This window comes from Cololabis saira, chromosome 7, assembly GCF_033807715.1.
Source record: "Cololabis saira isolate AMF1-May2022 chromosome 7, fColSai1.1, whole genome shotgun sequence".
Taxonomy (NCBI): domain Eukaryota; kingdom Metazoa; phylum Chordata; class Actinopteri; order Beloniformes; family Belonidae; genus Cololabis; species Cololabis saira.
The window spans coordinates 41230749-41243415 of NC_084593.1; positions in this window are offsets into that span (position 1 = coordinate 41230749).

The window sequence follows — 12667 nt, forward strand, 5'->3', positions numbered from 1 at the left end:
CAAACAGTCTGTGTCCTGGGTGTGAGAAAACTCGACCAAGTGTCCCCGCATCAACCATGGCAAAACTCTCCAGTGTTTCCTCAGATAAAAGCACTGATCCAGGTGTGTTTAAAGTTAAACTCTGTTGAGATAAAAGACTGGATCTGATATCATCAATTTTACCTCTGAAGTGGTCTGCAAAATCCTCACAAAGGGTGTCTCTTATTGTCTTATGGGATCTGTTTCCATTTCCATTTGTGAAAAAATCTATTGTGGAGAATAGGAATTTGGGATTGTTGTTATTTGAGATTAGGTTTTTGAAATGCTTGCTTGTTTAATAGTTATTCCTCAATTCTCCATGGGAGTGTAGGTTCTATCCTAATTGTTTTGGTTAAAAAGAGGAGCCACTGAGTCCAGCGTTGCCTTAAGAATATTGTTAAAAGTGTCAACGATAAAATCACAGGGTGCTGGTAAAATCTCTGCAGGAGTGTTCTGTAAAATCCGGATAAAATTTGCAGCCACTTCAGAAGTTAAGTAACGTTTCCTCACCCTTCTCACCGGGGCCTCCCGTTGGTTAAAACTGGTGATGTTAAAAAACATGCAGTAGTGGTCAGACACAGCCAGGTCCACAACAGGAGCACACACCCTTGGACAGGCCGTAGGTTATGATCAGGTCCAGGGTGTGCCCCCTGCTGTGGGTCAGCCGTGTAACATGTTTAAAATCTAAACAGTTTAAAAGGTTTAAAAATTCTCTGGATCCTGGGTCCGAGATGTTGTCCATGTGCAGATTAAAATCACCAGTTATTAAGATCCTGTTGTAGGAGGTGTGAATAATTGATAAAAGTTCAGAGAATTGGCTGATAAAACAGGTGGAATACTGTGGGGGTCTGTAGACTGTTATGCAGAGAATAGGAGGGCTGCTAAAAACAAAAGCATGATATTCAAATGATGTGTAGCTGTTAAAAGGCACTGCATTGGATGACATATTGGTTCTCGTTATTGATGCAGTTCCGCCCCTCTTTTGTTCCCCCTGGTAGAAAATAAAAATGTTAAATGTGGTGGGGAGGCCTCAGTGAGAACAACAGGTGCATTAGTGCCAAGCCATGTCTCTGTAAGATTTGTTTAAAAGAGAGCGCACGTTCAGCACAGCCATCTTCATGTCTGTGCTGAACGTGCGCTCATCGTGGCGATTTAACGGAACATTAAAAACAAAACTAGATCTAAAAACATTCTTAATTGTCTGTGTGAAATGATGATTTTGATGGTCTGGGTATCCAGAGATTCTGGTGACAGGGGGGGTGGTGGTGATGGAAAGGTATGGTGTTGGTGCAGTGTGTAGTGGGTGGGGGTGAGTGAGGGGTGATGATTCTGTATGCCTGTGTGTTGACAGTGAGTCAGGAGGTGGTGGTGCAGCTATTTGATTTACAGGGACTATTCAGATTTCCGTGACACCTTGATGAATAGTCATATTTGATGAACGGCCAGGTTATGTGGAGATGCTGGTAGATGGCGGTTTATTGGTAAAGTCAAAAAAAGTGGAACAGGAAATGTTTCGTTTCCATGTGTCAAGATACTGAAATGTAAGCTTCATTTTGCTGGTTGTTGTTGTTGTTTAACTTAGCTAGTCGAGCTTAATTTGTGAAGAAAAAAACAACACAGTTACGTGTGCAAATGTTTTGCCTTTCTTACATATTGTTGTTAAGTGGATGTTTTGGTACTTCTTTCATGTATTTCAGTGAACTACACTTGTTTTTTCAGCGGTAAGAATGGTTGTGTCTTTGGAGCTCGGGCTGTGGTCAGTTTAAATGTTTGTCTCATTGGCCATCCTCGCTACCTTTGGAGACTCAGCAGAACTGAGCCACACATTCTAACAGAACTTTGTCAGTCACTGTGTGTGTGTCTTATAGGTGTGTTTGTGTGTGCACACATCAGTTGGCCTAGCTGACAGCAGCAGCCCCAGGCCACACTGACTGCTCTGCAACACATTTACATGCAGAAGCAAACATCATCCAGAGCTTGTCCATCCCTGCTTTAAAGAAGAAACCGCATACACAATCTTGTCCCTTCTATTTGGGCCATGATAAAGCCTGTGGGTAGACCCCTCTTACCTGGGGGAAGGGGGGCTGCCGCTTCCTGGATATGGGGATCGCCCTGGAACTTTAAGGTCCACCACACACGCACACGAGCATGCACATGCCCCATTAGCCACAGTTTGCCTCAGGACCCACCCCCCCACACAATTCCCATTCCTTCCCCCAGCACTCAGTTGAGTCACAGTCCCTGTAAATCACATGCCCTCTCTCTCATACACACTCCTTCTTTCTCTCTCTCTCTCTCTCTCTCTCTCTCACACACACACACACACACACACACACACACACACACACACACACACACACACACACACACACACACACACACACACACACACACAATCACTAATAAAAAAACTAATGTTGTAATGTCAAAACATCCTCACTGATCCCAGTCTAACTTAATGGGACCTTAGAGCTCACCTTCAGTCTGATCAATTCCTCACTATGATTATATGATGATCATGTTCCACTTTCTTGGTAGCTCTTCCCCTTTTTACCACTTAACGCTTACTTACAAATGCTCACCCTCAGGATGGACATAGTAAAGAACATTAAAACACATGTCCACTATGTATTACCAGGACATTTGAATCCTGTCACTGTCTTACCCAGTCTTTTTATTATTTCACTTCTTTTCTTATTCTTACCTATTTGTTATTAGGGCCCGAGCACCTTCAGTGCGAAGGCCCTATTGTATCTGTAGGAATTTTTCTTTCTTTTTTCTTTTTTAGGGCCCGAGCACTTGCAGTGCGAAGGCCCTATTGTATTTGCAGGAATTTTTATTAGGGCCCGAGCACCTTCAGTGCGAAGGCCCTATTGTATCTGTAGGAATTCTTCGCGTTATTATTATTATTATTATTATTATTATTTTTCTGACGAAAGGAGGGCCTTTTTGCCCCCCTAAACGTGCCCAAAAAGTCACCAAATTTTGCACCCTAGTCAGGCCTGGCGAAAAATTTGATATTTAATGGTTTGCATTAATGGGCGTGGCAAAATGGCTCAACAGCGCCCCCTTGAAAACTTTGTGCCTCAAGCCCCACGATACGGTTTGACGTACATGCACGAAAATCGGTACACACCTGTATCATGGCGCAACTGAAAGAAAAGTCTCTTGGCGTCATGCCCGAAACCGAACAGGAAGTCGGCCATTTTGAATTAGTCGTGTCATTTTGGCGAAATTTATGCCATTCCTTCGAAAGTTAATTCAGCCCGAACCGTAACGTGCCCCCAAGTGTGTTATACATCAAAATGTGCGTCTCCATCCTGCGACAACACGCATTACTTTTCTCTTTCAAAAGCGTTACCGTGGCGGCGCTAGACGCCAAAAAGCGCGCCCACCCTTCATCTGATTGGTTCGACAGAAAAAACTTTGTGCCTCAAGCCCCATAATACGGTTTGACGTACATGAATGAAAATCGGTACACTCCTGTATTATGTCGCAACTAAAAGAAAAGTCTCTTGGCGCCATGGCCGAAACCGAACAGGAAGTCGGCCATTTTGAACATTCTGAATTAATTGCGTAATTTTGGAGCAATATATGCCATTCCTTCGAGAGTTAATTCAGCCCGAACCGTATCGTGAACCCAGATGTGTTATACATCAAAATGTGCGTCTCCATCCTGCGACTACACGCATTACTTTTCTCTTTGAAAAGTGTTACCGTGGCGACGCTAGACACCAACAAGCGCACCCCCCCTTCATCTGATTGGTCCATATTTGATAGTTCCCCAAAAGGCACCAAATTTGGCACGCAAGCCAGGCCTGGAGATAAATTTGATATTTCATGGTTTGCATTAATGGGCGTGGCAAAATGGCTCAACAGCGCCCCCCGGAAAACTTTGTGCCTCAAGCCCCACAATACGGTTTGACGTACATGCACGAGAATCGCTACACACCTGTATCATGGCACAACTTAAAGAAAAGTCTCTTGGAGCCATGGCCGAAACCGAACAGGATGTCGGCCATTTTGAATAAATTGTGTAATTTTGGCGAAATTTATGCCATTCCTTCGGCAGTTAATTCAGCCCGAACCGTAACGTGCACCCAGGTGTGTTATACATCAAAATGTGCATCTACATCCTGCGACACCACGCATTACTTTTCTCTTTCAAAAGTGTTACCGTGGCGACGCTAGACGCCAAAAGGCGCGCCCCCCCCTTCATGTGATTGGTCCATATTTGATAGTTCTCCAAAAGTCACCAAATTTTGCATGCAAGACAGACTTGGCGATAAATTTGATATTTCTTGGTTTGCATTAATGGGCGTGGCCTAACGGCTCAACAGCCCCCCCTAGAATACTTTTATCTGCCATAACTTTTGAATGGTTTGACATAGGAAGTCGTGGGTGGTGTCATGGGATTCTGTAATGAGTCCTTAAGCTTAGTTGGCTTTAATTAGCCCCGCCCCTTCTTCTGATTGGTTGTCCCGATTTTCTGCTATAACTTTTGAATGGTTTGACATAGAGAGTCGTGGGTGGTGTCATCAGATTCTTTATGGAGTCCTTGAACTTCATTGGCCTGAATTAGCCCCGCCCCTTCTTCTGATTGGTTGTCCTTTTTTTATAATAAAATTGCCGCGAGCCGCCAGTCGCTCTCGCGCTGACTCCCGCTTCCTGATTCAAACGTCTGCCGGCCCCGCCCCCTGACCAATCAGTGGCGAGTAGGGTGATGGCGGCCCCGCCCCCCGACCAATCAGTGGCGAGTAGGGTGATGACGGCCCCGCCCCCCGACCAATCAGTGGCGAGTAGGGTGATGACGGCCCCGCCCCCCGACCAATCAGCTCCCTGTAATGTGGTGACTTCAGAAATATTCCCGGCTCAGCCCGGTTACAACCTTGGCAGAATGGTTACAAAAAAAGTAATAATTTAAATAGTAGGGTTTTACTAATATTTATAACTTACAAATATTTAAAAAATTAGGAAAAAAAAGTTCCAGACATTTTATCGCTATGTTGGTCTGTCCTAAACCAGTAGGTCAAATAAAAGGAATAGCTGAGACTTAGCTCAGCCAGATTATTGCGGTCTTTGCTGCCAGAGGTCGAGAGTTCAAGCCTGGCTTGATATGCCAAAATTTTTGTCAGCAATTTTTGTGTTTTTTTTACATCAAAATGTTCGTCTCTGTCCTGTGACGACGCACATTACTTTTCTCTTTCCCCTTCTTCTGATTGGTTGTCCCGATTTTCTGCCATAACTTTTGAATTTGAGTGGAGTTTGCGCGCGCAGCTCCCGCGGGGGGAGGGGCTGATGTTCAGCGCGGCCGCCATCTTGGTCGAGGCGCCGCATTGACTGCCTGAGAACGTCGGGCGTGGCCGCCATCTTGGATCGGTATCGCTTTAACTCTAGAGCGTTCACTTCTATTGTGGAAGGAGGTGTCTGCATAAGTAAAATAACTATAACTCACTTGATTTTCAACCGATTTTCACGCGGTTTGCTTTGTTACAAACGGCAGACATGTAGCTATGATACAGGATGCTTGATGTACGTTAAATATGCAAGCTTTCATGCTAAAATACGTTCTGCAGGTAGTCACACTTCAGGTATACACACACACACACACACACACACACACACACTATATATATATATATATATATATATATATATATATATATATATATATATATATATACATATATATATATATATATATATATATATATATATATATATATATATATATATATATATATACACACACACACACACACACAATATACACAAAACAAAATACAGTATAGCATATTAATGAATGTATTAATATATTTGAATAACAGACATAACAAGCTTAAAAACAAAAAACATAACGGATGACAGCATACAATTGTCATAATGGAGAAAAAAAAGAAACATTTGGAAGGAGTGTGTGTGTGAGGAATTGTATATTAGTGTTATAAATTGAAATTATATAATAATGCAATCGCTATGATATATCATTTTACAATATAATACAGTCAAAAATATATGAAATGAAGCAACATACAATGCAATAATACAATATGCTATATTACTGGGTACGCTAATATGAAATAACAACATGTAATATAATATGGTATAATAGATTAATATAATATCATACATTCTGGACCATGAGATACAGCTGTACTGTATGATCGTCGTTCATTTGAGTGATCTGATTTTTTTTTTCATGGTTTGCATTAATGGGCGTGTCCTCACGGCTCAACAGCGCCCCCTAGAATACTTTTTTCTGCCATAACTTTTGAAAGGTTTGACATAGAGAGTCGTGGGTGGTGTCATGGGACTCGGCATTGAGTCCTTGACCATAATTGGTGACAATTAGCCCAGTCCCTTTTTCTGATTGGTTGTCCCTATTTTCTGCTATAACTTTTGAATGTTTTGACATAGAGAGTCGTGGGTGGTGTCATGGGACTCTGTAATGAGTCCTTGATCTTCTTTGCCCTGAATTAGCCCCGCCCCTTCTTCTGACTGGTCGTCCCTTTTTTCTGCTATAACTTTTGAAGGGTTTGACATAGGAAGTCGTGGGTGGTGTCATTTCTGATATGCTTATGGGGGGCGGTTGACGTGAGTGCGAGGGCCCGTTCATCGCTGCTTGCAGCTTTAATTATTATTATTATTATTATTTTTTTTTTTCTTCTGACAAAGTGATGGCCTTTTTGCCCCCCTTAACATGCCCAAAAAGTCACCAAATTTTGCACCCAAGTCAGGCGTGGCGAAAAATTTGATATTTAATGGTTTGCATTAATGGGCGTGGTAAAATGGCTCAACAGCGCCCCCTTGAAAACTTTGTGCCTCAAGCCCCACGATACGGTTTGACGTACACGCACGAAAATCGGTACACACCTGTATCATGGGACAACTTAAAGAAAAGTGTCTTGGCGTCATGCCCGAAACCGAACAGGAAGTCGGCCATTTTGAATTAACCGTGTCACTTTGGCGCAATTTATGCCATTCCTTCGAGAGTTAATTCAGCCCGAACCGTATCGTGAACCCAGGTGTGTTATACATCAAAATGTGCGTCTCCATCCTGCGACTACACGCATTACTTTTCTCTTTCGAAAGTGTTACCGTGGCGACGCTAGACGCCAACAAGCGCACCCCCCCTTCATCTGATTGGTCCATATTTGATAGTTCCCCAAAAGGCACCAAATTTGGCATGCAAGTCAGGCCTGGCGATAAATTTGATATTTCATGGTTTGCATTAATGGGCGTGGCAAAATGGCTCAACAGCGCCCCCCTGAAAACTTTGTGCCTCAAGCCCCACAATACGGTTTGACGTACATGCACGAAAATCGCTACACACCTGTATCATGGCACAACTTAAAGAAAAGTCTCTTGGAGCCATGGCCGAAACCGAACAGGAAGTCGGCCATTTTGAAATCTGATTGGTCCATATTTGATAGTTCTCCAAAAGTCACCAAATTTTGCATGCAAGACAGACTTGGCGATAAATTTGATATTTCATGGTTTGCATTAATGGGCGTGGCCTAACGGCTCAACAGCGCCCCCTAGAATACTTTTATCCGCCATAACTTTTGAATGGTTTGACATAGGAAGTTGTGGGTGGTGTCATGGGACTCTGTAATGAGTCCTCAAGCTTCGTTGGCCTTAATTAGCCCCGCCCCTTCTTCTGATTGGTTGTCCCGATTTTCTGCTATAACTTTGGAATGGTTTGACATAGAGAGTCGTGGGTGGTGTCATCAGATTCTTTATGGAGCCCTTGACCTTCATTGGCTTAAATTAGCCCCGCCCCTTCTTCTGATTGGTTGTCCCTTTTTTCTGCTATAACTTTTGATTGGTTTGACATAGGAAGTCGTGGGTGGTGTCATGGGACTCTGTATGAGTCCTTAAGCTTCGTTGGCCTTAATTAGCCCCGCCCCTTCTTCTGATTGGTTGTCCCGATTTTCTGCTATAACTTTGGAATGGTTTGACATAGAGAGTCGTGGGTGGTGTCATCAGATTCTGTATGGAGTCCTTGACCTTCATTGGCCTGAATTAGCCCCGCCCCTTCTTCTGATTGGTTGTCCCTTTTTTCTGCTATAACTTTTCAATGGTTTGACATAGGAAGTCGTGGGTGGTGTCGTTTCTGATACTTATGGGGGGCGGTGGCCGTGAGTGCGAGGGCCCGTTCATTGCTGCTTGCAGCTTTAATTCTTTTTTCTTTCTTTCTTCTGACGAAAGGAGGGCCTTTTTGCCCCCCTAAACTTGCCCAAAAAGTCACCAAATTTGGCATGCAAGTCAGGCCTGGTGAAAAATTTGATATTTAATGGTTTACATTAATGGGCGTGGCAAAATGGCTCAACAGCGCCCCCTTGAAAACTTTGTGCCTCAAGCCCCACGATACGGTTTGACGTACATGCACGGAAATCGCTACACACCTGTATCAGTACACAACTTAAAGAAAAGTCTCTTGGCGACATGGCCGAAACCGAACAGGAAGTCAGCCATTTTGAATTAATCGTGTCACTTTGGCGCAATTTATGCCATTCCTTCGGCAGTTAATACGGCCCGAACCGTAACGTGCACCCAGGTGTGTTATACATCAAAACCTGCGTCTCCATCCTGCGACAACACGCATTACTTTTCTCTTTCAAAAGCGTTACCGTGGCGACGCTAGACGCCAAAAAGCGCGCCCACCCTTCATCTGGTTGGTTCAGACAGAAAAAACTTTGCGCCTCAAGCCCCATAATACGGTTTGACGTACATGAACGAAAATCGGTACACTTCTTTATCATGTCTTTACTTAAAGAAAAGTCTCTTGGCGCCATGGCCGAAACCGAACAGGTAGTCGGCCATTTTGAACATTCTGAATTAATCGCGTAATTTTGGAGCAATATGAGCCATTCCTTCGAGAATTAATACGGCCCGAACCGTAACGTGCACCCAGATGTGTTATACATCAAAATGTGCGTCTCCATCCTGCGACTACACGCATTACTTTTCTCTTTCAAAAGTGTTACCGTGGCGACACTAGACGCCAAAAAGCGCACCCCCCCTTCATCTGATTGGTCCATATTTGATAGTTCCCCAAAAGTCACCAAATTTTGCATGCAAGCCAGGCCTGGCGATAAATTTGATATTTCATGGTTTGCATTAATGGGCGTGGCCTAACGGCTCAACAGCGCCCCCCGGAAAACTTTGTGCCTCAAGCCCCACAATACGGTTTGACGTACATGCACGAAAATCGGTACACACCTGTATCATGTCAAAACTTAAAGAAAAGTCTCTTGGCGCCATGGCCAAAACTGAACAGGAAGTCGGCCATTTTGAATTAATTGTGTAATTTTGATGCAATTTATGCCATTCTTTCGGCAATTAATACGGCCCGAACCGTAACGTGCACCCAGGTGTATTATACATCAAAATGTGCGTCTTCATCTTGCGACTACGCACATTACTTTTCTCTTTCAAAAGTGTTACCGTGGCGACGCTAGACGCCAAAAAGCGTGCCCCCTTCATCTGATTGGTCCATATTTGATAGTTCTCCAAAAGTCAACAAATTTTGCATGCAAGCCAGGCTTGGGGATAAATTTGATATTTCATGGTTTGCATTAATGGGCGTGGCCTAACGGCTCAACAGCACCCCCTAGAATACTTTTCTCTGCCATAACGTTTGAATGGTTTGACATTAAGAGTCGTGGGTGGTGTCATGGGACTCGGTATTGAGTCCTTAACCATAATTGGTGCAAATTAGCCCCGCCCCTTCTTCGGATTGGTTGTCCCGATTTTCTGCTATAACTTTTGAATGGTTTGACATAGAGAGTCGTGGGTGGTATCATCAGATTCTGTATTGAGTCCTTGAGCTTCTTTAGCCTGAATTAGCCCCGCCCCTTCTTCTGATTGGTTGTCCCTTTTTTCTGCTATATCTTTTGAATGGTTTGACATAGAGAGTCGTGGGTGGTGTCATTTCTGATATGCTTATGGGGGGCGGTGGCCGTGAGTGCGAGGGCCTGTTCATCGCTGCTTGCAGCTTTAATTATGTCTTGTCGCTTTCAATGTCAATGTAAAGCACTTTGAATTACCTTGTGTTGAATTGTGCTATATAAATAAATTTGCCTTGCCTTGCCTTGCCTTGCCTATTGAGGACCAAAAGTGATGGAGCAACACTTTTCTTTTTTTTTTTCTTTTTACCTTGTCTGCAATGGTTAATACCATGCTGGTCAGAACAAAACTTTTCTTAAAGATACTGCCTCTGATGTTTTGATGACGGAAAACACTACAGCACATGCCAGATGTAGATTGTGTGGCACTAGTAGCCTTTATTGGGAAAGCAGGTAAATGGGAAACAGGTAAGGGGAGGGGGGAAGACATGCAGTAAAGAGTGACAGGAGTACAGCCTCTGTAAACGGTGCCAGCTCAACCCACTGAGCTATCCAGGGCCTCCTCTAGGTCTTTGACTGAGACTGGGAAACTGTCAAGTATAGAATCAGAATCAGAATCATGTTTATTTGGTCAAGTCAGGTCAAACAAGACATGGAATTTGACTCTGTTATTTTCGCTTACTGTACAGTAAATAGGCAAATAGGCAAATGATAGCTCTTATTAACATATATACAATTTAAAAAAAGCGAAAGGTGCAGCAGTATGAGGTAGACATGGTTATGAAAAGGTGCATTGTTACAGCATATGATTGTGGTTATTATTATTATTCCACAGTGATTGATTACTCTGAGACTCTATGAGTGATGAGAGTTCACCAGATTAACAGCTTGGGGGAAGAAACTGTGTCTGAGTCTGGAGGTTTTAGCGTACAGAGTTCTGTAGCGCCGTCCAGAGGGGAGGAGTTCAACCAGACTGTGTCCTGGTGTGAGGGGTCTGCAGAGATGCTACCCCCCCCGTTTCCTGGTCCTGGACTGGTACAAGTCCTGGATAGATGGGAGGTTAGTCTCAATTATAGGATAGGGAAAATTACGAAAATGTACGAAAATGATATGAATCATATCCTATCACTTGTGTAGACTGTTCAATAAACCCTCATTCCAACAATAGGCAAAGAAACCGTCATTGTCATGAATGATGTGGTTCACTGAAAGATAAAATCCACAGTGATTTTTTTCTTTAATTGATTCACTGGCACCATTTTTCCCCTAAAGAGCCCTCTGATGGACTGTTGGCAGTGTGGGGTAGACTCTGTTTGTCACTCAAGCCATTCCTATTTTGTTGCAGTCCATTCTGGAATTGAAATTGATTTCAGGGACAGAGGGTTGTATCTACTGATCAACACAGCATAACTGCCGCATTAAACTGACTCAGAAAAACAAAACACATTTAATTTTGGATCCTGAAATAAGATAGAATAATCTGAAAAACACATTTATGCTGTGGAAATATCCACTATAAACAAGAAGAATTACCGGTAAGATAAGGGTGAGTTGCAGCAAGTCAGAAGACCTGCATTTATGAGATGGAAGCAGGTACAATGGTGAGGATGCAAGGAGAAGAGGTGAAGTTTATTTGTACAGCACAATTTAACAAGGTGATTCAAAGTGCTGTACAGAGACATTGAAACATCACATAAATATAAAGCATGATTTGAAATGTAAACCAAATAAAAATAAATAAGAACAATAGATGAAAATAAAATAAAATTAGTAGTAAAAATATGATCGAGTTTTGAATCTCAAGCTTAAAACTACCCGTTCAGGTTTAGAGCTTTATTCAAATGCAGCCGAGAACAGGTGATTCTTCAACCTGGACTTACAGTTTTTTCTGAATCCTTAAGTACATTTTTTGCAACATTGGCTATTTTTGCTAAACTCTACACACAAATGAGAAAACCTTTCACCAAATTATCAAAACGTTATTGTTCTCTTGCAAAATCAAACACAGTTTGATTAACTCTTCACACCTTAGTAAAAATGGTGTTTTCATATCAGACAGTAAACACATGCCATCATTTACTAAGCACATAATGTGCCAACTACACACTAATGGTATGAATACAAAACACATCTGGCTTTTTTCTTTTTCTGTGCACAAGGTACGCTAGGTCAGTTTGAGGTCATACTTTTGTCATAGTTCTGTAAACACACAGGGATCCAAACTTCAAGTATTGGTGTTTATTCACACTCGTCAAAACAAAGACACCGCACAGAACACAAAATAATACATTCACAAAAAAAAAACAATCAGCCTACATCATGCCGTCTCTCTGGGTCCGGCCACTAACTCTCATCCACATCGCAAGTCCAAGGCACCGGGGAAAATCCCTCCTTGAATGCCGTATCCAGGCCTGACATGATGCCTGCTCAATATCTCCACATGCCTCCTCCATTGCCTGTAAAAGGGCTGCGTGTTGATGGGGAAGGCGGTCGTGGACTTTCCAGCGCCAGGCAGAAAAGAACTCTTCAATCGGATTTACAGTAAGAATGGAGAGTATGGGGGAGGTTGAGTGCCATGAAGAGTGGGTGATCAGTAAACCAGTTGCGGACCAAAGCAGCCCTATGGAAACTAACATTGTCCCATATGATGACATATAGGGTCTGCTCTGGCCCTTCCTCTTCCCCCTCCTCGTCCTCCTCTTGCTGCTCCTTGTCCTCTTCCTCTAACTTCCTCTAAACCTCTTGCTTCTTCACCTCCACATCCTCTTCCTCCGACTCCTTCACCTCCACGTCCTCTC